Here is a 25,591-nt window from a genome sequence, read left to right on the forward strand (position 1 = left end):
CAGTGGCAGAAATTTGCATACTCCCTGAGTAAACAGAAATGTCCTGACATGAATCAGGAAGTTCCAGGGCTAACAGTGTATCTAAATTCAACTGCAGACAGTGGCTCAAATGATTTCTCAAGAATCTGTTCTCTTTGTCTTTGAGATCAGCTCTGGTTTCCCCATGCAATCCCTTTCTCACCCAGGCTCTCTCCTCATGGTCTCAAAGTAGCTGCTGCAGTTCCAGACCTTACCTCCTCTCAGTTTCCCAACCAGTGAGATAGAAGCACTGCACGCCCCACAACAGTCAAGTATAGGTTCTGGGTATGATGCTCACTGGCCAGAATTAGGCCATGGGCTAGTCCCAAGTCAATCACTGTGGTCAGGGGAATGGGATATTATAATTGCCTTAGGCCAATCTGGACCCACCCTAATATGGAGGGAACTGGTTAACATTTAATCACATGAGTTAAAAGTGGGCGAGGAATGGTTTCCCTAAGAAAAGGTAAAGAATAGTTTTTATATATATAAGGGAGCAAGGATTGCAAAAACAATAAATGTTCATACAATAACGACCTTCAGTTTTGAAAGTCCTATTTTTATCTCATTTAAGCTTCTTGTGCTAAGGTTTCAATCCATTTCATTTTGTTTTAATCAGTAGAGATGTCAGGTACATATTATTAGGCAAAAAAAGTCCCTGAAAGATGGAAAAAGTCTTTTAACACTTTATATTTATTGTCTGCCTGTTACTTACTGGAGTAATTCTAGTTATTGTAGACAAGCTGTTCTTGTTCTCTTTCAAATAACGTAAAGAATATGATGACAGAATATATATTTAGGAAGATAAAATTATCTGCCCATACAGTCATCTGGCTATTAGATTGCATAATGTATAAAAAGCTATTTCTTTTTCTTTTTTAGTTCCACTTGTCATCATCTAAGCCTCTCTACTTTAGGGTGTCTGCTGTTTACTTGCTTCAGCCTGAGGAGGAAAAGTCTAAACATATGAATTACAATCTATTAGACTTTGGTACAATTAACGCTGTTGAGAACATATAATCACTTGGAAAATAACCATGGAAAAATAGTTGAGAGCACTGCAGAGATTCTGTGCGATACACAACAAAACATGGCACATTTTTTAAAGTACATAGAATGTGATTATTATACAGAAGAAGTCAAGCAGAGCTTGATCTGTTGCTCCTTGTGTGTGGGTAACTGAGCACATGAACAAATTAAACTCTTTTGCATAATCTTGGAAGAAAAGTTATACTCTCCCCTTACATTATATTTTCCCAGTGTGTAATTACAAATGCCAATCCAGATGCAGCAAAGACTTCCCTTGAATATATTAAGGTGAAACCACACATCTCTAGAGGGAGAGAAAGCAAGAGAAGCAGATTGTCTCGTGCCATCCATCAGGCTGGGGTAGTTATCTGCATAAAGAGTGCAGAAGAAGGAAATATATGCATGTGCAAAGATCCCAAAGCATGAAGATAAATATCAGCAGTGGTGGCATTTTATTCTCTCTGCTCAGCCCCACCCTCTTTCATTCCACACTCCCGCTTCCTTGCCTGAAAAAACCTCCACAAAGAATAGCAAAGACTGAGGAGTCATTAGAAAAATATGTTTCTTCCTAGAAAGCAAGATCTAATTTCTCAGAAGCTTATTTAAAATATGAGAGAATTTAAAGAAAAACAAAAAACACTCTGATTTTCCTCACATTTCGTTGTCAGAGTTTTCAAATACAAAATGAATTGCATTTCTGTTTCCCAGAAATGAAAATCTTCCAAGAGAATGCATTCAAGAAACTCAGCAAATCATGTAATACCAAACAACATGTTGCCTTAGAAGTATATAAACCAGCTCGTTGTCAGTTTCTACAAGCAAGAGAGAGACATTCAGGAGCACAATATCCCATCAGTATCTTCCATAGGGATTTCAGGTAGCTCTGAAGCACATTCATTCATTTGCCGAATCAACATTGGTTGATGCTTATTGTATGCCTGACATGTTTTATTAGGTTGATTTCAAAGTAATGGCAAAAACTGAAATTACTGTTGTACCAGCCTAATATTTGCATCTCTATGCTGTTTCATTCAATCCTTTCCTTATCCTTATGTAATGATCAAGAAACTGGGAGCTCAGGGAGGTTAAATAACTTGTCTAAGTTCAGAAACAAAGCAGTAGAGACAGTTTTGGACCAGTGTTTAATTTAAAAGCTCATACTGTCTCTAGTATGCCATGTTGCTCTTTGTGGAACGTACACAAGAAAAGTTCCCCATCCCACTGTGGTGGTAGAGCTTCGTGAGAATGATGCTAGAGAGTGCAGAAGAAAGAAACATATGCATATGGAAAGATCCGTAAGCATCAAGATCAATATCAGGAGTGGCATTTTGTTCTCTCTACTCAGACCCATACCCTTTTATCCCATACCTCCCCTTTCTTGCTTGGGAAAACCTCTACATAAAATAGCAAAGACTGAGAAGTCATTAGAAAAATGTGACTCTTCATAGAAACCAAGATGATGCTACCTGGACCTCAGGCCCTTCGGATGACAGAGACTCAGCTGAGGCAAAGGGTCAATCCCAGGACCTCCAGCCCCCCTGCATTAGCACTGTCCACATCAGGACCATGCCAACAAGAGAGGGGTCTTCCTTCAGGAAGCAATACCATAATCCAGAAAAGGATGGGTCTCAAGGAGGCACCACAGCTTCTCCTGGGCTCACCCTCAGAAATGAAAACCAAAGCTCAAGGTTGATGAGACATTCACCTAAGAAAGGAGGTCTGAACACAGACAGCTCAATGGCTTAGAGAATGCTTAGAGACCTATGGAATTTACCTCTTCTTTTTGCATCTTATTTATGTTAAATCTATGTGATTCATTTCATTTCAGTGATTAGAAATAAATACCCTGAAGCCAGAGAGGTGAATGGAGGAGACACAGGGATACGTTTGCCTCAGCAACCGTGGGAGATGGGGCCATGAAAATGGCATTCTCCTCCACAGCTTGTCCAAGGGAGAGTGTGGTGGTTTAAAAATATAGTCACACAACCAGGTGTGGTGGCTCACGCCTGTATTCCCAGCACTTTGGGAGGCCAAGGCAAAGACATCACCTGAGTTCAGGAGTTCAAGACCAGCCTGACCAACATGGCAAAACCTGTCTCTACTAAAAATACAAAAATTAGCTGGGCAAGGTGGCATGCGCCTGTAATTCCAGCACTTTGGAATGCCAAGGCAGGTGTATCATGAGGTCAAGAGATCAAGACCATCCTGCCCTACATGGCAAAACCCCATCTCTACAAAAAATACAAACACTAGCTCAGCATGGTTGCATGCACCTGTAGTCCCAGCTACTCAGGAGGCTGAGTCAGGAGAAATGCTTGAACCCGAGAGGCAGAGGTTGCAGAGAGCCAAGATCGCGCCTCTGCACTCCAGCCTGGGTGAGAGAGCAAGACTCCATCTCAAAAAATATACAGTCACCCCTTGCTTAACGATGGGGATACATTTGGAGAAAGGTGTGGTTAGGTGATTTTGCTGTTGTGTGAACATCTCATAGTGTGCTTATAAACCTTGAGGACATAGCCCATTACACACTGAGACTCTATGGGACAGCCTATTGCTCCTAGGCTACAAACCCATACAGCATGTTTCTGTACTGAATACTCAACTGGAACATAATTAAGGATCCATGTAGCCAAACATAGAAAAGATACAGTAAAAATACCATATAAAAGTTTTTTTAAAAAATGGTACACCTGTCTAGGGCGCTTACCATGAATGGAGGTTGCAGGGCTGGACGTTGCTTTGGGTGAGTCACTGAGTGAGTGGTGAGTGAATGTGAAGGCCTGGGACATTAATGTGCACTACTATAGACTTAGTAAGCTCTGTACATTTATGCCAAACCAGATGCAACAAAGACTTGAACATTGGTTGGTGCTTATTGTATGTGCAAAGATCCCAAAGCATGAAGATAAATATCAGGGGTGACATTTTGTTCTCTCTGCTCAGCCCCACCCTCTTTCATTCCACACTCCCCTTTCTGTGCCTGAGAAAACCTCCACATAGAATAGCAAAGAATGAGGAGTCATTATAAAAATACGCTTCTATTTTTCTTTTATGGTAAACATAAATTTCAATTTAGAATTTACATTAAATTTATTTTTAAAATTCTTTCCTGCTATGCTGGGTCATGAGAAAAAGAAATTATTTCCTCAATAACCAATTAACCTTAACTTACTGTAACTTTTTTACTTTATAAATTTAAATTTTTTTTAACTTCTGACTTTTTTTCTCGTAACATTTAGCCTAAAAGACAAACAGATTGTACAGCCATATAAAAATGTTCTCTTTTTAAAATCCTTATTCTATAAGCTTTCTTTCCCTTTTTAAAGGGTTTTATTTATTTTTTACATCTTAAATGTTTTTGCTAAAAACTAAGACTTAAACACATGCATTAGCCTAGACCTACACAGGCTCAGGATCATCCGTATCACTGTCTTCCACCTCCATGTCTTATCTCACGGGAAGGTCTTCAAGGAAATAACACGCATGGAGCTGTCATCTCCTAAGATAACAATGCCTTCTTCTGGAAAACTCCTATAGACCTGCTTGATGCTGTTTTACAGTTAACCTTTTCTTAAAAATAAATAGAAGGAATACACACTAAAATAATGATAAAAATATAATATGGTAAACACACAAACTGGTAGCATAGTCATTTGCTATTATTGTCAAGTATTACACACTGTACATAACTGTATACCCTAGACATTTATACAACTGGCAACACAGTGGTTTGTTTCCATCAGCATCACCACAAACATGTAAGTAATGTCTTGCACTATGATGTTATGATGGCTTCAATCCCATTAGGCAGCAGGAATTGTTCAGTTCCATTATTATCTAATGGGACCATGGTCATATATGTGGTCCATCATTGATAAAATGTCATTATGTGGAGCATGACTGTATATCCAAAAATTCATACTTCCTCCTTCAAGAGATAGAGCCTAATCGCCCTCCCAGGACTGGACTTAGTGATTTACTTCTACAGAATAGAATAAAGGAGAAGTCACAAAGGATGACTTCAAATACCAGATTATAAAAAGGTGTGTGGCTTGCTCTCTCTTTTTTATCTCAGCTCACTGCAACCTCTGCCTCTCAGGTTCAAGGTATTCTCCTGCCTCAGCCTCCAGAGTAGCTGGGATCGCAAGCACCCACCACCACACCTGGTTAATTTTTGTATTTTTCATAGAATTGGGGTTTCACTCTGTTGACCAGGCTGGTCTCACACTCCTGACCTCAGGTGATTCAACCACTTCAGCCTCCCAAAGTGCTGGGGTTACAGGCATGAGCCACTGCACCCGGCCTTGGTGGCTTGCTCTTTTGAATCACTTACTCTGGGGGAAGCCAGCTGCTGTGGATTTTAAGCATTTTATGGAGAGGCCCATGTGGCAGGGAGCTGGGTTCTCCTGACAACAGCCACATCAGTGAGCTTGGAAGTAAGTCCTCAGTCCCATCAGTTTCTGCACCTGCACTGCAGCCCCATGAGAGACTGAGCCAGGACCACCGACGTGAGCCACTCCTAGATTTCTGATCTTTGATACTCTGTAAACTGATAAGTGTTTGCTGTCTGAAGGTACCAGGTTTTGAGGTAGTTTTTTACACAGCATTAGATAAATGATACAGAGAGATACATTAATTTTCAGAGAAAAGAAGGGCAGCAGAGAAAAGAGCTGGATGATTCTTGAGGCTTTGCTGACTCTTGAAGTATTGCTTCTAGGCCCAATCTGGAAGAAAATAGCACAATCTGGATTCCACATGTGGAAAAAGTCCAAAGAAGTCCCCAAAGAGGTGACAAAAGGAAGCTTTCTTTTTTCCCTTGTGCATTTATTATATATAAACTAAACTGAGTTAAATATCTTCCACATATCCAATATAGAATGATAGGAAAGGTATTAAAATATGAACTAAAGAAATAACTATGTAAAGGAGAGTGGCCACACACAATTAGCTATCAAAAAATTAAGTTAAATACTCACAATATATGCTGCAAATGCATATTGATGGTCTGTTTTCTGGAAGATGTTGACTGGATATAGGAGATCAGCGGTGGCTCTCGTCATCAAGGAGCATGACATCTTGTTGGAGAGCAGAGAGGCACAAACATTCAGCATCTATTCAACAGATGATTCTCCACCAGTTCTTATGGGTCAGGTCCTGAATTTGCTCCTGAAAAGATGAGATGAAATAAGGTACAGTGTCGTCCTTCAGGATCTTTAAGTTCATACAGACACAGCCAAGATAAGAAGATGCCATGATATTATGTGTGATAAAGGATAAGACCTGGACATTCATAGAAGCACCTCTGGGAAGCGTGTAGAGAAGATAGCTAGTGATCTCCAAATGTTCTATGAGACCCACTAAGCTTCCAGGCCTCCCTGGCCTTGAAGTTGGGGTCTTGGAGCTAGTTGGAGCTGTGGTCTAGAAGAAGAAGAGTAGGATCATAGGTTCTAGCTGGTGCAATTCCAACATGGCAGAGCTCCCTCAACCTGTAGGTGACTGCGAGTGAAGTAGAGCCTTCCCATCCTTGCTGAAACTGACTTTTTGGACATAAGTGAGAGAAATGCTGTTTTGATGGTAAAGCCACCAAGGCTGTGGGTTCTGATCTGTATCTGCAGCACAGAGCAACTCGTCTTGACTGAGACAAGGGACATGATCTAGCCATGGAGAGGAAGAAAGGCTTTGCAGTGTAATGCCTGGTGTACTATGGTAACTGTCTGGATTCAAGTGTGTGTTGAGAAGACAGAGGTAGAAGAAAAAGTGATTCAAGTGTAAGGAACAAAATGCACAAAGGTCCAAAAGTGAAGATAGTACAATGTGTTCCAGGAAATGAAAATTACTCAACATGGCTAGAGCAGAGCTTATAAGTAGGGAGACAGCAATAAATGAGGCTGGTACTATGCGGGTTCTAGTAAGAAGCTTGTTCCCCATCCCAAGGGCAGAAGGATCTCCTGCGAGACTTTGAAAAGGGGACTAATATGGTCTGATATATGCTCCTAGAGAACTAGCAATATCAGACAAAGTTCAAGTTGTGAAATAAGAGGTGTGAACACTAAGTAGTTTAAAGAAGGGAAATGTCCCCGGGAGTTGTGGTCACCACAACAAAAATGATGGAAGAAGAAAGATATTGGAACTTGAAGGACGAGTGAAAGAGCAAAAGGTGAGGAAAATGGTCAAAAAATGTGAAGGGGACATATTACAGAGACCGCTTTACCAGCTTTAAGTATTCACATATGGGAGAGTTTAAAAGATGAGAAAGAGCATTTGAGTCCTCAATTGTCAGGACAGTCATTTATTATTGCTGTAGTAATACTGTGTAACCAACAACTTCCAAATCCCAGAGGCTCACAACAAGGAATTCATTTTTGCTCTCACTCACGAGTGTTTGGGCAGTGCCAGCAGCTCTGTCTCAGACTGTGGTTTGGGCTTAGCGTCACTCACAGGTCTTCACTCCACAACCAAGCTAATAGGATAAGGACTGCCGGGGACATGCTTTTCTTATGGTAGGCCACAGAAAGGAAAGCCTTGTAAGCAGACAGACCTCTGTTTGCATCATGCCCACTCCCCTTCCCTCGGGCCCCACAAGTCACATGTTTAAGTTCAACATCATTGCAATGGACAAGTATATAATCTGCTGACATGAAGAGGTACTGCAAAGGCTGGAAGGTATATTCATATTATAGGAAGTGAAGAATAGGAAACAGCAAATTCAATCTATCACAGCCAGTTGGAGAATTTTAAATTTATGGTACAAGCAATAAAGATCCATGACATTTTGAGCATCAGAGTGGCAGGCATTGGAAATATTTTAGCAGGACAAAGATAAGAAGTTGGAAGGGTTGGGAAGCAAGTGCAACCCTTCACATGTATGGTAATAGTACCTTTACTAAAATGTAACCACAGTGATCAAGAACAAATTTCTGGGGAAATTGTCTGATGGGCAATTAAGAGGACTTCAATGACTGATTGGAAATGATAACAGGCAGAAGGATGCCAGGATAATTCTGGTATCTCTGATTTGGTGGAGCAGAAGCTCTAGGTGGCATCAATCACTTAAAGGGCAGGAGCTAATTTGAAAGATGGGAAAAGAACAGAGTGTTGTGGGTAATATGGGGTCTTTCTGGTACGTTTGATGTAAAGATGGCAGAAACGCCTGGCAGAAGTTAGAAAGGTCTAATTAACATCTAGGAGAAAGGCCATATCTGAGTGTACAGAATTGAGGGTCAGCCACAGGAAAGAGTAGCTCAGATTTCCAAGGAAATGAGCATCAAACGAAAAGTCCTAATTTTACAGAAAGGGGATATGGAGGAGTGGAAATGAACAAAGATGGTGAGATGAGAATAGTGATGCTACTGCATTAAGGAAAAGAAAGTCTTTGGAGATAATAAAGCATAGGAAACAAACTTCCCACTGTGATTATCTTAGTTATGGCTTTCTCCACATTAAAATTGCTTTGAAATTTTGAAAACAAATTGCATGTCTGTTGCTTTGTAGGACTTAATCCATATAACAAGAACATGTAAAGATGGGAATTTATGGAAGTTAAAAAGCTGGAAGAGAAATGCAGCAGCTGGGATGTTAATGAAAGCATAATCTGTTATGTGTGGAAATAAGCAACATACATTTGCTGTGATGTGGCAAGTCTTACAAAACTTCAGTGCAGCACAGTGAAAAATCTGAGCAGGGAAACTTTTGCAGCCAAAAGGAAAATACATGATGAATTCTTTTAATTTTCTTTAAACTCAAATGTTTCCTTGCATATGCCAGTGTTGCAAGAGGGAAACAAAACTGGCTGTGTACTGGCATTGTACACTTTAAAAGAAATTAAGTGAAGCCATTTAATGTATTAGATAATCATCAAATCATTTATTAAAGACCATGTTATGTATGATGTCAGATCTGACATCCAAAAATAGTCTTTTTTTTTTTTTCTGTGAGTGAGTCTTGCTCTGTCGCCCAGGCTGGAGTGCAGTGGTGTGATCTTGCTCACTGCAACCTCTTCCTCCTGACAGGGCTCAAGCAATTCTCTTGTCTCAGCCTGCTGAGTAGCTGGGATTATAGGCACATGCCATCACACCCAGCTAATTTTTGAATTTTTGGTAGAGATGAGGTTTCACCATGTTAGCCAGGCTGGTATTGAACTTGCTGGTCTTGAACTCCTGACCTCGTGATCCACCTGCCTTGGCCTTTTAAAGTACTGGGATTACAGACATGAGCCACCATGCCAGGCCTATAATAGAATCTTAATTGAAGCATGGACTCAAAGTCACTGATTCTATCCTCCACTCTACTGCCTAGCCCATTCAGAAGGTTCCGATTTTTTTTTATTGCAGTTTTCAGTTCTGTGATTTTTTTATTATTTCCTATAACTTCTGAGAATTTTTTTCTAAGAATTTTATGAGAATTTCCATTTTTTAACTTGTTTCAAGATAGTTTGTAGTAGATTGTTGAAGTATTTTATAATTTCTGCTTTAGCATCCTTGTCAGATAATTCCAATGTGGTATTGGTGTCAGTTGTCTTTCCTCATTCAGTTTGCAATCTTATTGATTGTTGCTATGATAGATAATTTTCAATACATGCTAGACATTTTGTCTCTAATGTTAAGAGATTATGGATTCTACTTATTTCATTTTGGCACACAGTCACCCAGTTCAGACTTTGTGTACGGATCTTGGCCGTACACATTATTTGTAAGCTTTTTTTTCAATGGAAGTTTGTTTGTTTGCTTGTCTGTTTGTGACAGAGTCTCACTTTTTTACACAGGCTGGAGTGCAGTGGCACAGTCTTGGCTCACTGCAGCCTCTGCCTCTTGGGTTCAAGTGATTCTCCTGCCTCAGCCTCCCAAGTAGCTGGGACTACAGGAGTGTGCCACCACACCCAGCTAATTTTTGTGTTTTTTAGTAGAAACAGGGTTTCACCATGTTGGCCAGGCTGGTCTCAAACTCCTGACTTCAAGTAATACACACCCTGGCCTCCCAAAATGTTAGGATTACAAGCATGAGCCACCACATCAAGCCAAAAGTTTAATTTTAAGAGTTTCTGCAGTTTTATTTTGATCTACTTTGTTTATCTGGTTGATGACGGTGCCCTTTCCAGTCCCTGATGGTGCTGCCCCAGTGGGGCAAAAAGGAGGTTCCCCAGGCTGGGCCACCAGGTGTTTCTCAATGGGAGACGGTGTGAGGGGCTCTCTTTCGCCATTGCCCTCCCTGACTACCACCGACTGTGAGCAAAGGAGTAGAGTCTTGGCCCTTGGGGACAAAAAAGGTTTCCTAGACTAGGCCACTTGCTGTAACTGGGTTCCTTTTTCTGATTCTTGTGCCTGTCTGGAGTTTTGGGGATCAGGAGAAAAGTCTTGGGCCTGTAGGTACAAAGACATTTTCTAGACAGGGCCTACTATACCTAAGTCTCTCTTGCCAGCTCTGCCGACCTTTCTTCTGTATCTCTTGGTATAAAAGGGGAGTCGTCAACCAGTGAGGAAGGAGAAGCAGCTTCCTGTTTTTGGCAGAGCTCTCAATCTATCTCACTTGCAGGTGGTATCAGGCTCACCTGATGGTGTCAGAGGGACTTTTGTCCAGTCCAGGGGGAAAAACTGTTCCTGAGCTATTTTCTGTTGCTAGTTCAGGTATCAGGAAATGCCAGTTCTGATGACTTTCTTCTGTTGGGTGAGGGGCTTCAGAACATCCTGTCACCAGCTAACCTGCTTCTGATCATCTGTCAGAGTTTTCTTTTGGTTGTCTCTTGTACCATTTCCAGGGTTTGCAGTTGTGCTTAGCAGAGAGGAGCAGAGAGAACAGGTTTATAACATCTTACTTGAACCAAAACTCAATTGGTTATTTTTACATACCAATGCCAGGAATTTTCTTGCTATAATAACATTATTTCAGACATGAGTCAGTAACTTTCTCTACCTTTCTTGGTCCTTTCTTTGGCCCCTCTCTCCTTCTTTTTCCCAGCCTCCTTATAACCATCTTCAATGCCCTTACTACAAACTCACCCAACCCCTTTATATCACTGAGCTCCTGCAACTCTCCTAATTTCTCCCATCTTTCCTTAATGTCCTATCTAATAATAATAGCAACAAAACCAATCATCATCATCACCACAATCATCATCAAGAATGAAAATGAAGCTGGTGAGAGAAGCCCTGTAAAGCATGCAGGTATCACCACCAAGGCTAAGGGAAGAGAAGGACTAAGGGCTGAGACCACCCCTGAGGTCAACCAGGAGCAAGAATTCGCAATGGCTGAGGACTGAAGTGGAAGAATGCTGAAAATCAATATGGCTAATATTTTACATGATAAGTATAGTGCTTATATAACATTAGTATGTTCATAAATTTACATTTTACCTGCATTTCAAAGTGCTTATAAATTTATATTTTGAAATATATTTAATACTTAGCTTCACTCATTTACTAAATCCGGGAATTCTGAACCATTTTAAACACTACTACTGGCACTAGTATTTTTGTATTATATGGAATAAATAGTAAAATGCAGAAAATGACACCTTTTGGCAGAAATGCAATCATTAATCACACTATTGTTTGAACCTGTCAAAACCTGGACATTTTAATTTCCATTTATTTCTGGTGTTTTAACAAAATACAGGCTTCTGCTGTATTTTGCAAAAGACAAGAGCAGCCTTTGATCGTTTAGGTAAAACAGACACTTGGACAATATAGAAAACACCAGCTCACATCAAAGTTTGACATGCCCCTAGGCTACTGTTCAGCGTGGCAATCAGCAAGTCATCTTTGCACGTTGTAAATATATTACTGTAGAACCCACACATTCCAAAAATTCAAAGATACAAGTTAATGAAAACCCAGGGGCTTTGAGAATATTGAATCTGTAAGGAATAGGTATCATAAAATGTCATATTGCATGATAGAAAATAGACAGGCCCATTGAGTAAAACAAATATACCATTTCCATCCACACTTACTAAAACCACAGATATTATAATTTCAGTGGATGAATTTTAAAAATACAGCCATCTAACATTTTTCCATGAAGTACTTATTAATCCACTATTCTATTTTTTCTGTTTGATAATAACTATTTGAGAAAGATGAAAGGTAACTGCTGAAAGAATGTTTGAGTTTCCATTGACCAAACCTTATATGATGACTAATTAATAATAATAACAGAAAATTATTTATTTATATATGTGTGTGCATGTGTGTGTGTTTATTCATTGCTTATTCCAGCTACACATATATCCTACACAGAAGACAAATTGACAAAAGAGAAACAGTTGCTATTATCATACCTACCTCAAATAGGTCACCCATATAGCTTCCTCTTTTACTTTCCAGAATTTCATATAGGGTTCATTTTGTTAGAAGAAGTCTGCACTTCCAGGTTGCTAAAGCCCACATCTGTGTTCACAATATTTTCTGATGCAGAAAAGAGGCTCTGTCTTCTCTCCTTCCTTCAAACATCAGCTGGCCACTAGCCACAGAGAAGAGCCTGTCTCTCCCAACTCCTGGAGAATTACCATCATAAAATCAGATAATCTTCCGATGAGACTCAATTCTAACTTTTAAAAACCTGCCTTTGGATGCTTGAGTTCATTCATTTATCTGTTTATTATTCAATCAGCATTTATTAAGCCTTAGTTCATAGTCAGGCACTGTTCTAGACATGAGGATGTAACAGTTGAAGAGAAACACACACTTCATACCCACAAGGAGCTTATCGGCCCACCTTTTCTGAAGGTTAAACATAACAAGCCCTCTCTCTTTCACATTACAGCCTTTAAATAGCTCAAGATCTTGCTGCATCCCTTCTCTCTCTTGATCTGAATTTCTCCAACTCTACTGAACCACTTCTACTGAAACACTGCATAGTTTTTGCCTTTTGTTTTGTAGAGACAGGATTCTCACTTTGTTGCCCAGGCTGGTCTCAAACTCTTTGCTTCAAGCAAACTTTCTACTTCAGCCTCTCAAAGTGTTGGGATTACAGGCAAAAGCCACTGCCCTCAGCCCCTGCATTGTATTTTTAATATCTACCTATGTGTTGATTTCCCCACATAAGCTGTGAGCTTTTAAAAGCCAAGGTTCATGTTTTCTTAACCTGTATTTATATAGCATAGGGTTTCTCAGCCCTAACATGGTTGACATTTGAGGCTGGATAATTCTTTATTGTGAGAGGGCATCTGGGCATTATAGGATGTATAGCAGTGTCCCTAGCCTCAACTCACTAGCTGCCAAAACAATCCCCTCTCCTGTTTGTGACAACTGAAAAATGGGCACTATATCCTGCAAAGAACTACACATTGGTATGTAATTCACAGTAGAATAATTTACCATTTGCAAAACTTTTTTTTTAATAGAATCTCTCTCTGTTGCCCAGGCTGGAGTGCAGTGGCGTGATCTCAGCTCACTGCAACCTCTGCCTTCTGAAAACCCAGGAGGTTTGAGGATATTGGGTGTGTAAGGAATAGGTATCATAAAATGTCATATTGCATGATAGAAAAATACTTTCTATCATGCAATATGACCTCTGCCTCCCAAGTTCAAGTGATTCTTCTGCCTCGGTCTCACAAGTAGATGGGACTACAGGTGTGTGCCACTAGTCCCGGCTAGTTTTTGCATTTTTGCAGTAGAGAAGTGGTTTCACTGTCTTAGCCTGGCTGGTCTCAAACTCTTGACCTTGTGATCCTCCCACCTTGGCCTCCCAAAGTGTTAGGATTACAGGCATGAGCCACTGCGCTGGCCAAAACTTTTTAAATACATTGTTTCGCTATACAAATTATATTTTTTGAACTATGATTCCATGCCCATTTTGTATTTGAGATTTAAACCTGGATGCTCTGAATCCAGAGCCAGCACTCTGAACCTAGTGGTGTAATCTTGGGAGAGTTACTCAACATCTCAGAGCCTCAGTTTCCTCATCAATCAATAAGAGAAGAAAAATAGCCACATCTATCTCATAGTGTTGTGGTAAGGATTTAATGAGATGAACCGGGAACACAGGGGCTCAATGAAAGTTGATTCATATTATTATTGCAATCAAGTACAATGTTTTTTCTTTTGACCAGGATGACTGTTTCATTAAGTTATGAGAAAAAAAAATTAGCCATGTGAAAGACTAGATTCAGTTCAGAATTGACAAATGTATGTTGATGGGTAACCATACATCCTAGTTTGCCCTAGATAGTCCTTGTTTTATTCTGTTCTTATGAAATTATAATAGACAAAGGTATATGATAAACAATATGGACACATTAATTAGCACTCATTTTATACAAAACAATTTTTTAGGTCCTCTAATAGTACGCCAAATAAAAGTTGAGGTCATCTCTGATCTGATATGCATTTCTCTGGGGGGATGGGTACTCAACGTTTAAGAGATGGTATATTGAAGCATAAACACAGTTATTTGGGACAAAATTGAAAGATGAAAGAAGGAATTTTAATGCGTGGCTGATGCCAATTTTGCCTCCCGATGTACACATTTATGCCTGCATGCACACAAGCACATACAAACACACAAACACACACATCACTCTGTATTCTAATACCCTTTTAATCAAAAGGAAGATGAAGTAGAAATATACAAATACAAACATAAGTCCATGAAAATTACGACCAAATATAACAGTCAACTCAAGCTGTGAAGAAAGATTTGTCACATCATTGTCACCTCAAGTGCAGCATTAGATTTGTGGCCACAGTTCTCATTTATTGTTTGTAAGCCAGAAATTTTACTTTCAATCAGAATGAAGCTGAGCTGAAGATTAAAATCAGAGAGTTAGTTAAAAGTAGCAGAGAAAATTCGTCTCCTCACCATAAAACCATTCATCCAGAAGGTAAATTTGGGACTAGTAAGTCTTCTGAAAATATACAAATATGTTTTCTTTTCAGGCTATAATTTTTTTTCTTTTTAATAATCTGGCTTTTGCTACACCTCTATGGTATTCACATTAAGTTTGTGTTTCCTTCACTGATCATTGCTTCAAGTCTGACGTCTTACAGCTTTCTAATTTTCCATTTCTCAGCTTGCAAGAAAAGAAAATCCTCTTAGTCAAATATGTCAAGACACAGATTAACAAACTAAGCTACTGTTCAAATCTATGTACTCACTGTGAGAATGAACACATATGAACACTGAGAGAAAATTTACTTTCAAAATTGAATGGATCAATCATTCTGGCCCACCTATCCCAGGGGAGCAGAATGTGACGTTATAATAAGAGTCAACATTTTCACGGAACTTTGGAATTAAGAGCATTTTCTCACATTCATAAATTAATTTAATCCCCTTGCTGGGTTAAGATATACATGTTTTCACTTTTATTTTAAAGGGTGAGAAAATAGAAATTAGGAGAAAGTTAACAGACTTCTCCCAAGTTACCATCTAGAAAGCAATAGAGTTGAACATCAACTCATGAGTTAACTCCCATTCTCAATTGCTACAAAGAGAATAAATACCTAGGAATACAACTTACAAGGAATGTGAAGGACCTCTTGAAGGAGAACTACAAATCACTGCTCAAGGAAATAAGAAAGGACACAAACAAATGAAAAAAAAACACTCCATGGATAGGAAGAATCATTATTTTGAAAATGGCCATACTGCTCAAAGTAATTTATAGATTCAATGCTATCGTCATCAAGCTACCACTGAGTTTCTTTACAGAATGAGAAAAACTACTTTAAATATCATATGGAACCAAAAAGGGCCCATATAGCCCAGGCAATCCTAAGCAAAAAGAACAAAGCTGGAGGCAGCATGCTACCTGACTTCAAACTATACTACAAAGCTACAGTAACCAAAACAGCATGGTACTGGCACCAAAACAGATATATAGAACAATGGAACTGAACAGAGGCCTCAGAAATAATGCCACAGATATACAACTATCTGATCTTTGACAAAGCTGACAAAAACAAGCAATGGGGAAAGGATTCCCTATTTAATAAATGGTGTTGAGAAAACTGGCTGGACCCCTTCCTTACACCTTATACAAAAATTAACTCAAGATGGAGTACAGACTTAAACATAAGACCAAACACCATAAAAACCTTAGAAGAAAACCTAGGCAATACCATTCAGGACATAGGCATGGGCAAAGACTTCATGACTAAAACACCAAAAGCAATGGCAACAAAACCCAAAATTGACAAATGGGATTTAACTAAACTAAAGAGCTTCTGCACAGCAAAGAAAATTATCATCAGAGTGGACAGGCAACCTACATAATGGGAGAACATTTTTGCAATCTATCCATCTGACAAAGGGCTAATATCCACAATCCACAAAGAACTTAAACAAATTTAAATGAAAAAACAACCCCATCAAAAAGTGGGAGAAGGATATGAACAAACACTTCTCAAAAGAAGACATTTATGTGGCCAAGGAAAAATATGAAAAAAAGCTCATCGCTGGTCATTAGAGAAATGCAAATGAAAAGCACAATGTGATACCATCTCACACCAGTTAGAATGGCAATCATTAAAAAGTCAGGAAACTACAGATGCTGGAGAGGATGTAGAGAAATAGGAACACCTTCACACTGTTGGTGGAGTGTAAATTAGTTCAACCATTGTGGGAGATAGTGTGGTGATTCCTCAAGGATCTAGAGCTAGAAATTTGACCCAGCAATCCCATTACGGGGTATATACCCAAAGGATTATAAATCATTCTATTATAAAGACACATGCACGTGTATGCTTATTGTGGCACTGTTCACAATAACAAAGACTTGGAACCAACCCAAATGCCCATTAATGATAAACTGGATAAAGAAAATGTGGCACATACACACCACAGAATACTATGCAGCCATAAAAAAGGATGAGTTCATGTTTTTTTCAGGTATGTGGATAAAGCTGGAAACCATCATTCTCAGCAAACTAACACAGGAACAGAAAACCAAACACCACATGTTCTCACTCATAAGTGGCAGTTGAGCAATGAGAACACATGGACACAGGAAGGGGAACATCACACACTGGGGCCTGTTGGGGATGGGAGGGGATAGCATTAGGGGAGTGATAGCATTAGGAGAAATACCTAATGTAGATGATGGATTGATGGGTGTAGCAAACCACCATGGCACATATATACCCTATGTAATAAACCTGCCCAGTCTGCACATGTATCCCAGAACTTAAAGTATAATAATAATAATAGTCTAGTAAAACAAAGCAAAATTTGGAAAAAAAAATCTGTACGGAAGTCATGCTGCCTCTATGATCTTCCCCTTGAGACTGACAACCCCAGTCCAATTATGAGAAAAACATCAGAGAAAACTCAATTGTGGGACAGTCTACCAAACAACTGACCAGTACTTCTTGAAACTGTCAATGTCATCACAAACAGGGAGAGACTGAGAAACTCTCACAACCAGGAGGACCTAAAGAGACATGTTGACGAAATGTAATGTGTTATCCTGGGTGGGATCCTGGGGATTCCAGAGCAGAAAAAAGACATTAGGTAAAAACTGAGTGAATCAGTCTGTTACCATCATAATACAATAAATATTTATCTATTAATTTTAACAGGTATACCATACTAATATAGTAATGATAATATAACTTTTATATTTCATGAGTAATTTTATATGCAAGTAAGGTAATAATAACTTATAAACATTATACCAAATGTACCATACTAATAAGAACATTAACATACTAATGGGAAACTGGTTGAGGAGTATATGGGAACTTTCTATACCATCTTCACATTTTTCCCATATGACTAAAATTTTCCTAAAATAAAAATTTACTTAAAAATAAAATCAAAATAAAGGCTTTCTTGGGCTCATAAATTAACATACAACTTATCACCAGCTATCATGTACTCTAAGAAATTTCAAAGGATGTCCCTTAGGCAGAAGTATAATCAGACAGAAACTTGCATTTACATAAAGAAATAAAGAGATCTGATATGGCCAAAATAAAAGTAAACATAATTTTTTTTCTTTCTTGTAATGGAATTAAAAGAAAAGCCACTAAAGAAAACTTGTGACATTGTTTTGTAGAGTTTATAACATTTGTAAAAGTAAAAATGTATGACAATAGCACAAAGGACAGAAGAGTGGAATTGGAAGTACCATGTTTTAGGATGCTTGCCCTATATATGGCCTTAAATATCACTTGAAGGTAGACTGCAATAAGTTGAAAATAGAAATAATGGATCAAATAAGCTGCAAAAATGTAATTGTTGCCACAAAACTTAGCTTATGATTCAAAAAGGCACAAAATAGTTCAGAAAAGTACACAGAAAGAGACCAAGAGAGAAAGACAATGAGAGACAGCAGTAGCCACATCATATTTTTTAGAGGGTGTTTATGTGTGTGTTTTCTTGTAACTAGAAAGATAGTAATGTTTAAAGTAACAAAAAGACAATGATATAGTGATTTTATCCCTGAAGCTTTGGAGCTATGATTTTGCCTATCCCTTTCACCTTATGCCTGGTTTGGGGCAGAATGAATTAAACATGTGAAGATGAGGGACATACTTTTACATAACTCTGGACTCTCATAAGAAGGTAGGGAAAGATTAGGAATGTGATTACTTAAGGAGAAAAATAAAAGGAGAATAAAATGAATGAGCCAAGATTCAGCTCTTGACTTGGCCTCTTAAGAATGCACCCTTGGGCTGGGTGCAGTGACTCATGCCTGTAACCCAGGACTTTGAGTGGTAGAAGCAGGCAGCTTATGAGGTCAGGAGTTTAAAACCAGCCTGGCCAACATGATGAAACCCCATCTCTACTAAAAATACAAAAAGTTAACTGAGAATGGTGGCACGTGCCTGTAGTCCCAGCTACTTAGGAGGCAGAGGCAGGAGAATCGCTTGAACCCAGGGGGCAGAGGTTGCGGTGAGCAGAGATCATGCCACTGCACTCTAGCCTGATGACAGAGCAAGACTCCATCTCACAAAAAAAATAATGTGCCCTTAAGTAACACTTGACTTTACACAAACCTCAATTTCTCATGTATATAATGAGGCAAATGCTCTACTTTAAAGAGAAGCTATGAGGTGCATAAGAGGTCATCCATACATTTTTGCTGCCTTCTCTAAGAGAAAGATGTGGAGGGAGAATATTTTCCTCAAAATTAAGGGTGAGAATTAAAACATGTACCAGACAATACAGCAGAAACATTGCCCAATCCAGACAGAAGCAAGTCAGAATGATGTGCCATTTAAAAAACAAAACAAAAAACTTCAGTAAGACTTTGCTAGGTTAGACTGGCTGAATATCAGCTATGCTGGAAACTGCAAGTTATTTTGATTTCTAAAGTTGGCCCAGTCATCCTGTCCAAATTGCCAGAGGCTACTCCAAACAGAAATTGTTTATTATATTTTATTTGTTTCTATGATATGCAAAGCAAACAGCATTTAAAGAACCTATTTGTATGTAAAGGCTGAGTTTTAGATGTTTGGCCATAAATGAGCTGTGGGATGAGTTCATATAATATATCGACACATTATATTGTGCATTTCTCTTCTAGTTGGGAGCCCAGGATAGCACACAAGTCTGTCTCTAATATTTAGCTCCAGTTTTCTCTGGCACAAAATTATCATTGCTTCTTCTCCTCCTCTTCCTCCTTCTCTTTCCTCTTCTTTTTCTGTTTTTTTGTTTGTTTATTCTTCGTAACCTCTTCTGGAAGCTAAAGCTTTGTCTTACACTGTAGCTTTTATATTCACCAGCAATTTAGCCTAAGTTTTGTCTGATTTTTCTTTCTTTCTCTGATTTTAATTCATTTTGTTCAATTAACAGTCAGTGAAGATCAACAAGATACTAAGTGCCAAACCACTAATAAAAGAGTAAACCTGTAAATACACCGGTGAGAGCTTGGAAGCATTTCTGGTGGTGTAGAGAGATGAGGTCAGCAATGAGAATGGTTGCCATCCAGAGGTAGACATAGAAATGCATTTGCTTGTATGACTGAGTTGGCAACATCAGTGAACAGGAAAGCCTGAGTGACAAGTCAAGGGAGCTAGGCAGATGAAGGTCTCAATGAAAAGCCAACAAGAAGAGGAAAGGATTTTCTGAAAAGAAGTAGAGGACACTGTACTAAGAGGTTTCCCTGAGTAGATGGACCACAACCTGAGGCCCGAGCCGTAGCTTGGCCAAAGTGCCAGAGCTGCCTGACATGAGGAGGCTGACTCAGGTAATCAAACATACGAGATTGAGGCACCTGGTCCATTAGCCAGTTTGCTAGTTTCCAATGAGGCTTACACTGTTCTGATCAGTTGAATTCTTAGTCCCCCATTTAAGGCCCCACTCCTTAATTCAAAAACCTAAGACATCAAAAGGATGCCATGTCATAGAATGAAAGCTATATTTTGAATGCTAAACACCCACAAAACTTAGGAATGGCAATTCTGAATGTCTGGGGTGGCATACTCAGTATGTAACTGTGATCACTGAAATCACTCTGGTCCTGAGGAAGGAGACCTAAGCATCTAAGACCACCTCCCCCTTGGCTTCCACATTGCATTTCAATAGAAGTACAGGCTGGCAGACCGGGCGCCACCTTAATTGCCCTCCTATAGATCGCAGGCATGGTATGGAGGAATCTTTCCAGAAGGCATTGTTTTTGCTTAGACAGGATCAAATCCCCACCACACACCTACTTCATAGGTCAAGACCCTTTCACATGTAATTTCCAGAGTTGTAAACTCAAGACCCTTTCACATAGAGTTGTAAGCCCAAGATCCTTTCACATGTAATTTCTAGAGTTGGAAGCCTTTAAAAGGGCAGGGACTTTCTTTGTGAATTCGAACTTGGCTCTTGGGCAACTATGCCACCTTTCTCCCAGCGGAACAAATCAATACTTCCTTCCCATTTGGTGTTCGAGGGGTTTGTTTCTTGGTCTTTTCTGCTTTAGTTCCACGCTTGCAAATGTCAAAACATAACCAAAATAAATTATTTTCACAAACTTATACAATTGTTACCTTAACACAAGTCTAATTTAATGCAAGGTGAAATAATGTCAAAGATATATTTAGTATGTTCTTTTAAATGTTGCTGCTAAAAGTAATAATATCCTGGATCTTCTTTTTTTTCTCTCTAGGAATCACTTTTTTCATGATAGTGTACAGCTCTGATACTTTGTCACTAGGAAAGAAAGTTTCAGTTTATAAGAATTTGGTTTACAAGCTCTGAGCTGTTCGGCTGCTTTGTAGATGTGCTCCTGGATGTTCCCTGGTGGCTACCTAGAGTCAATACATCTCTCATAAATGCCCCACTACCAGCTCTTTTGGTTTCCCCTTTGAACAGACTGCAGCCTGTTCTGGGAATGTATTATCATCACATATTATTAATACATCTGAAAGGAAAACAGATATCATCTGCCTCCACTTACTCATTTTCAACCGGGGAACTAATGCCCAGAGATGCCAACATTATGTCCAGAGTGATAGAACCAGCCACAGACACAGCTGGGACTGAGTTTCAAATGGTCACACAACCAGAGCCCCACATAGTTTTATGAGCTCCCATTCAGCAAGCCAAGAAGCCTGCGTCTCCTTGTTTTCTTCTTCCATTGTGAATATATGCAAAACAGTAAAATTGTAATTGCAAGAATTGTATACCCTCATTGAGCTTATTTGGTTTAAATGCGGAGTGCTATGATTCTTGTCGTTTATCATCCAGAACTAAAACTCCTTCATGTATTTTGAAAGAAGGAAATGAAACAGCAGAATTATGATGCATCAGTCCACTTAATTAATGTTTACAAGTCTCAGTAAAGCAGCATGCCAAGAGTTTTCTTTGCCACCCAAGCTGTACTCTAGACAGAGAGCCATAGTTTCATAGCTGCCAGGGAGTTTGAATAGTCCTGCCAGATTTTCAGCAAGTCAATCCATCAAACTGGAACTAAGTGAGTATGCAACAAATACTAGAATTTCTACAAATGTGAGAGGAACAGTGAGCCTTGAGTCATTCAAAATAATTGTCTCAATTCTGAATATCTTTTTATGAGAGATGGCTCAGAGCCAAGGACTGCTTAGATCTTCAGTCAGGATGATAGGCTCCCAGAACAGTTCTAGTGGCCATTAGAAGAGATGGCCAAGTGATCTCTAACTGACAAACAGGAACACAAATGCCACAAAACAGAAAAATGATACAGATTCAATAAAGATGTTGGGGCCAATGAGAGATCCTTTCAAGTCACACCTGAATTACTTCATGTCCTTTTAACTCTAGACTCAGAGACTAGGTTTCAGCACCCATTAGTTATTACAGACCAACAGGTTCCAAACAGGTTCCTTCTATCCATGTATTCCAATTAAGTGCACAACCCTCTTGAAGGTCCCAAAAAGTTTTGTTTTTGTTATAATAAAGTCAGACAAAAGCCACAATAACAAGCAAAGGGAGATTTGCAGGGCTGGAAAAGTTGATCAGATTAAAAATAACACACACCTTGCCAAAGAAGATATACAAATGGCAAGTGAATATATAAAAATGCTCAATATCATTTGTCATTAGTTAATTCTAAACTGAACAATGAGACACCAATGCACACCTATTAGAATAGCTAAATCAAAAAAATAAGAATACCAATTGTTGGCAAGGATGTGGAAAAACAGGAACTTTCATATACTGCTAGTGGGAATGCAAAATGATATGGCCACTTTAGAAGAAAGTTTGGCAGTTTCTTACAAAGCTAAATATAGTCTCATCACACAACCCATTAATCATACTCCTGGATATTCACCCAAATGATCTGAAAACTTCTCTCTACACAAAAACCTGCCTGTGAATCTTCATAGCATCTGTATACATAATCACTAACCACTGAAAGCAAGCATAATGTCCTTCAATAAATGTGGAATGAATTAACTTACTGTGCTATATTCTTTTTATTTATTTATTTATTTGTTTGTTTTGAGATGTAGTTTCACTCTTATTGCCCAGACTGGAGTGCAATGGCATGATCTTGGCTCACCACAACCTCCATCTCCCAGCTTCAAGTGATTCTCCTGCCTCAGCCTCTCAACTAGCTGGGATTACAGGCATGTGCTACCATCCTCAACTAATTTTGTATTTTTAGTAGAGACAGTGTTTCTCCATGTTGGTCAGGCTGGTCTCAAACTCCCAAGTGCTGGGATTATAGGCATGAGCCACAACACCTGGCCTTATTTTTAAATTACATTTTATTCTGTTTATATGGAAATATAATGTTACATATATGTTATATAGATAATTATATATTCACATAATGGAATAGAGGTAAATTATCAAACCATGAAATGTCTTAGATGAATCTTAAATGTATACTGCTAAGTGAAGGAAGTCCCTCTAAAAATGCTACATACTATATGGTTACAATCATATGGCATTCTGGAAAAGTGAAAGTATAACAGTAGTAAAAAGATCAGTGGTTGCCAAAGGTTTGAGAGGTGAAGACAGGGTTGACTCCTAGGTGAATGAAATGTAGAGGATTTTTCGAGGGTGGTGAAGCTGTTCTGTATGGTACTATAATGGTGGGTACATAACACTACAGATTAGTTGAAATCCTTAGAACTAGATTCACAGAGAACTTTAATGTATATAGATTTTTAAAATAAATGTATTGTTCATATCTGAGGTTTACAACATGACATTATGGGATATATATGGATAGTAAAATAATTGGTATAGTGAAGCAAATTAACATATCTCTCAGCTCATATTATTACTTCTTTTGATAAGAGGGATTTTAACAAAATTTCCTAATCCAATACAATTTTGTTAGCAATAGTCTACATGATATACATTTAAAAATCATTCAAGCTCATGGATCCAAGATGGCCAAATAGGAACAGCTCTGGAGTGCAGTTCCCAGTGAGAGTGCAGAGGGTGAGTGATCACTGCATTTCCAAACGAGTTTTTACTGCCCACAGACCAGGAGATTCCTGGGCAGAAAAGCAACACGAGTCTCCAGCATGGCTGTTTCAGCTGGCACAGTGGGTCTCCGCACAAAATCTCACACAAACCTGGGCAGCTGTTTCAACTGGCACCTGGAATGCCTGGGAGACAGAGTCATCCATCCAACTGAAAGAAAGGGGGCTGAAATAGGGAGCCAGGTGATCTGGCTTAGTGGGTCCCACCCCCATAAAGACCAGCAATCTGAAACACTCTGGATTGAGAGTTTCACAGCAAGCACAGCTGGACCCAGGATGGTTCAGCTCTGTCAGGGGAAGGGCATCCACCATTAATGAGGCAGTCCACCACTACCAAGGCAGTCCACCATTACAGAGGCAGTCTGCATTACTGAGGCAGACCACCATTACCAAGGCAGTTCTAACTATACCTCTATAAAGAAAACCACAAGGAAGTCCACACAGCAGCTGGGCAAAGACCACAGCAGCTCAACAATGCCTTTTCTGGCAGACTGTGACTACATTACCTCCTTGCTGAGCAGAGCATCTCCCAAAAAAGGCAGCAGCACATCAAGAACTTACAAATAAAGCCCCACCTTCCCAGGACAGAGCGCCTGGGGAAAAAAGGCTCTTATGAGTCCTGCTGCAGCAGACTTAAACGTACCTGCCCAGCAGCTCTAAACAGAACAATGGAGCTCACAGCTCAGCACTTCAGCTCCTATAAGGGACAGACTGTCTCCTCAAGCAGCTCCCCGATCCCTATATATCCAAAGAGACACCTCATAAAGGAGAGCTCATGCTGACATATGGCGGATATCCTTCTGGAACAAAGATAACAGAAGAAGAAACTGGCAGCAACCCTTACTGTTCTGCAGCCACCACAGGTGATTCCCAGGCAAGCAGGGTCTGGAGTGGACCTCCAGCAGTCCTACAGCAGAGGGACCTGACTGTTAGAAAGAACACTAAAAAACAAAGAAATAATTTCATCATCAACAAACAGGACATCATTCAGAGACACCATCTGAAAGTCACCAACTACAAAGACCACACATGGATAAATCCACAAAGATGGGAAGAAACCAGTGTGAAAAGGATGAAAACACCCAAAACCAGAATGCGTCTCCACCTCGAAGGAATCACAACTCCTCACCAGCAAGGGAACAAGGCTGGATGGAGAATGAGTCTGACAGAAACAGGCTTTAGAAGGTGGGTAATAACAAACTTCTCTTAGGTAAAAGAACATGTTCTAACCCAATGCAAAGAAACTAAGAACCTTGAAAAAAGGTTACATGAAATGCTAATGAGAATAAACAGCTGAGAGAAGAATATAAATGAATTGATGGAGCTGAAAAACACAACACGAGAGCTACGTGAAGCATACACAAGTTTCAATAGCCAAATCGACCAAGCAGAAGAAAGAATATCAGATATTGAAGATCAATTCAATGAAATAGATTGAGAAGGCAAGATTCGAGAAAAGAGAGTAAAAAGAAATGAACAAAGCCTCCAAGAAATACGGAATGATGTGAAAAGAACTAATCTACGTTTGATAGGTGTGGCTGAATGTGATGGAGAGAATGAATCCAAGCTGGGAAACACTCTTCAGAATATTATCCAGGAAGATTTACCAAGCAAATGGAGAGCAAAAAAAAGCAGGAGTTGCAATCCTAGTCTCTGATAAAATAGACTTTAAACCAACAAAGATTGAAAGAGACAAA

The 25,591-nt window shown here is 39.3% G+C and overlaps 1 long non-coding RNA gene across 9 annotated transcripts in view; it reads right to left on the reverse strand.

Annotated features, from left to right (window-relative positions):
• The window catches only part of LOC118148048 (uncharacterized), a 155,776-nt gene that overhangs the window by 46,291 nt on the left and 83,894 nt on the right, over positions 1 to 25,591 (reverse strand). For 8 of the 9 annotated variants that reach the window (XR_013527461.1, XR_013527463.1, XR_013527462.1 and 5 more), the window contains 3 exons: positions 12,324 to 12,535; positions 10,592 to 10,812; positions 6,024 to 6,213 (listed from right to left, as the gene is read on the reverse strand). This is a non-coding gene — a long non-coding RNA (uncharacterized LOC118148048). The remainder of the gene's footprint in view (positions 1 to 6,023; positions 6,214 to 10,591; positions 10,813 to 12,323; positions 12,536 to 25,591) is intronic. The other variant, XR_013527467.1, reaches the window with a different exon arrangement.

The sequence above is a fragment of the Callithrix jacchus genome, chromosome 15, assembly GCF_049354715.1.
Source record: "Callithrix jacchus isolate 240 chromosome 15, calJac240_pri, whole genome shotgun sequence".
Classification (NCBI taxonomy): Eukaryota; Metazoa; Chordata; class Mammalia; order Primates; family Cebidae; genus Callithrix; species Callithrix jacchus.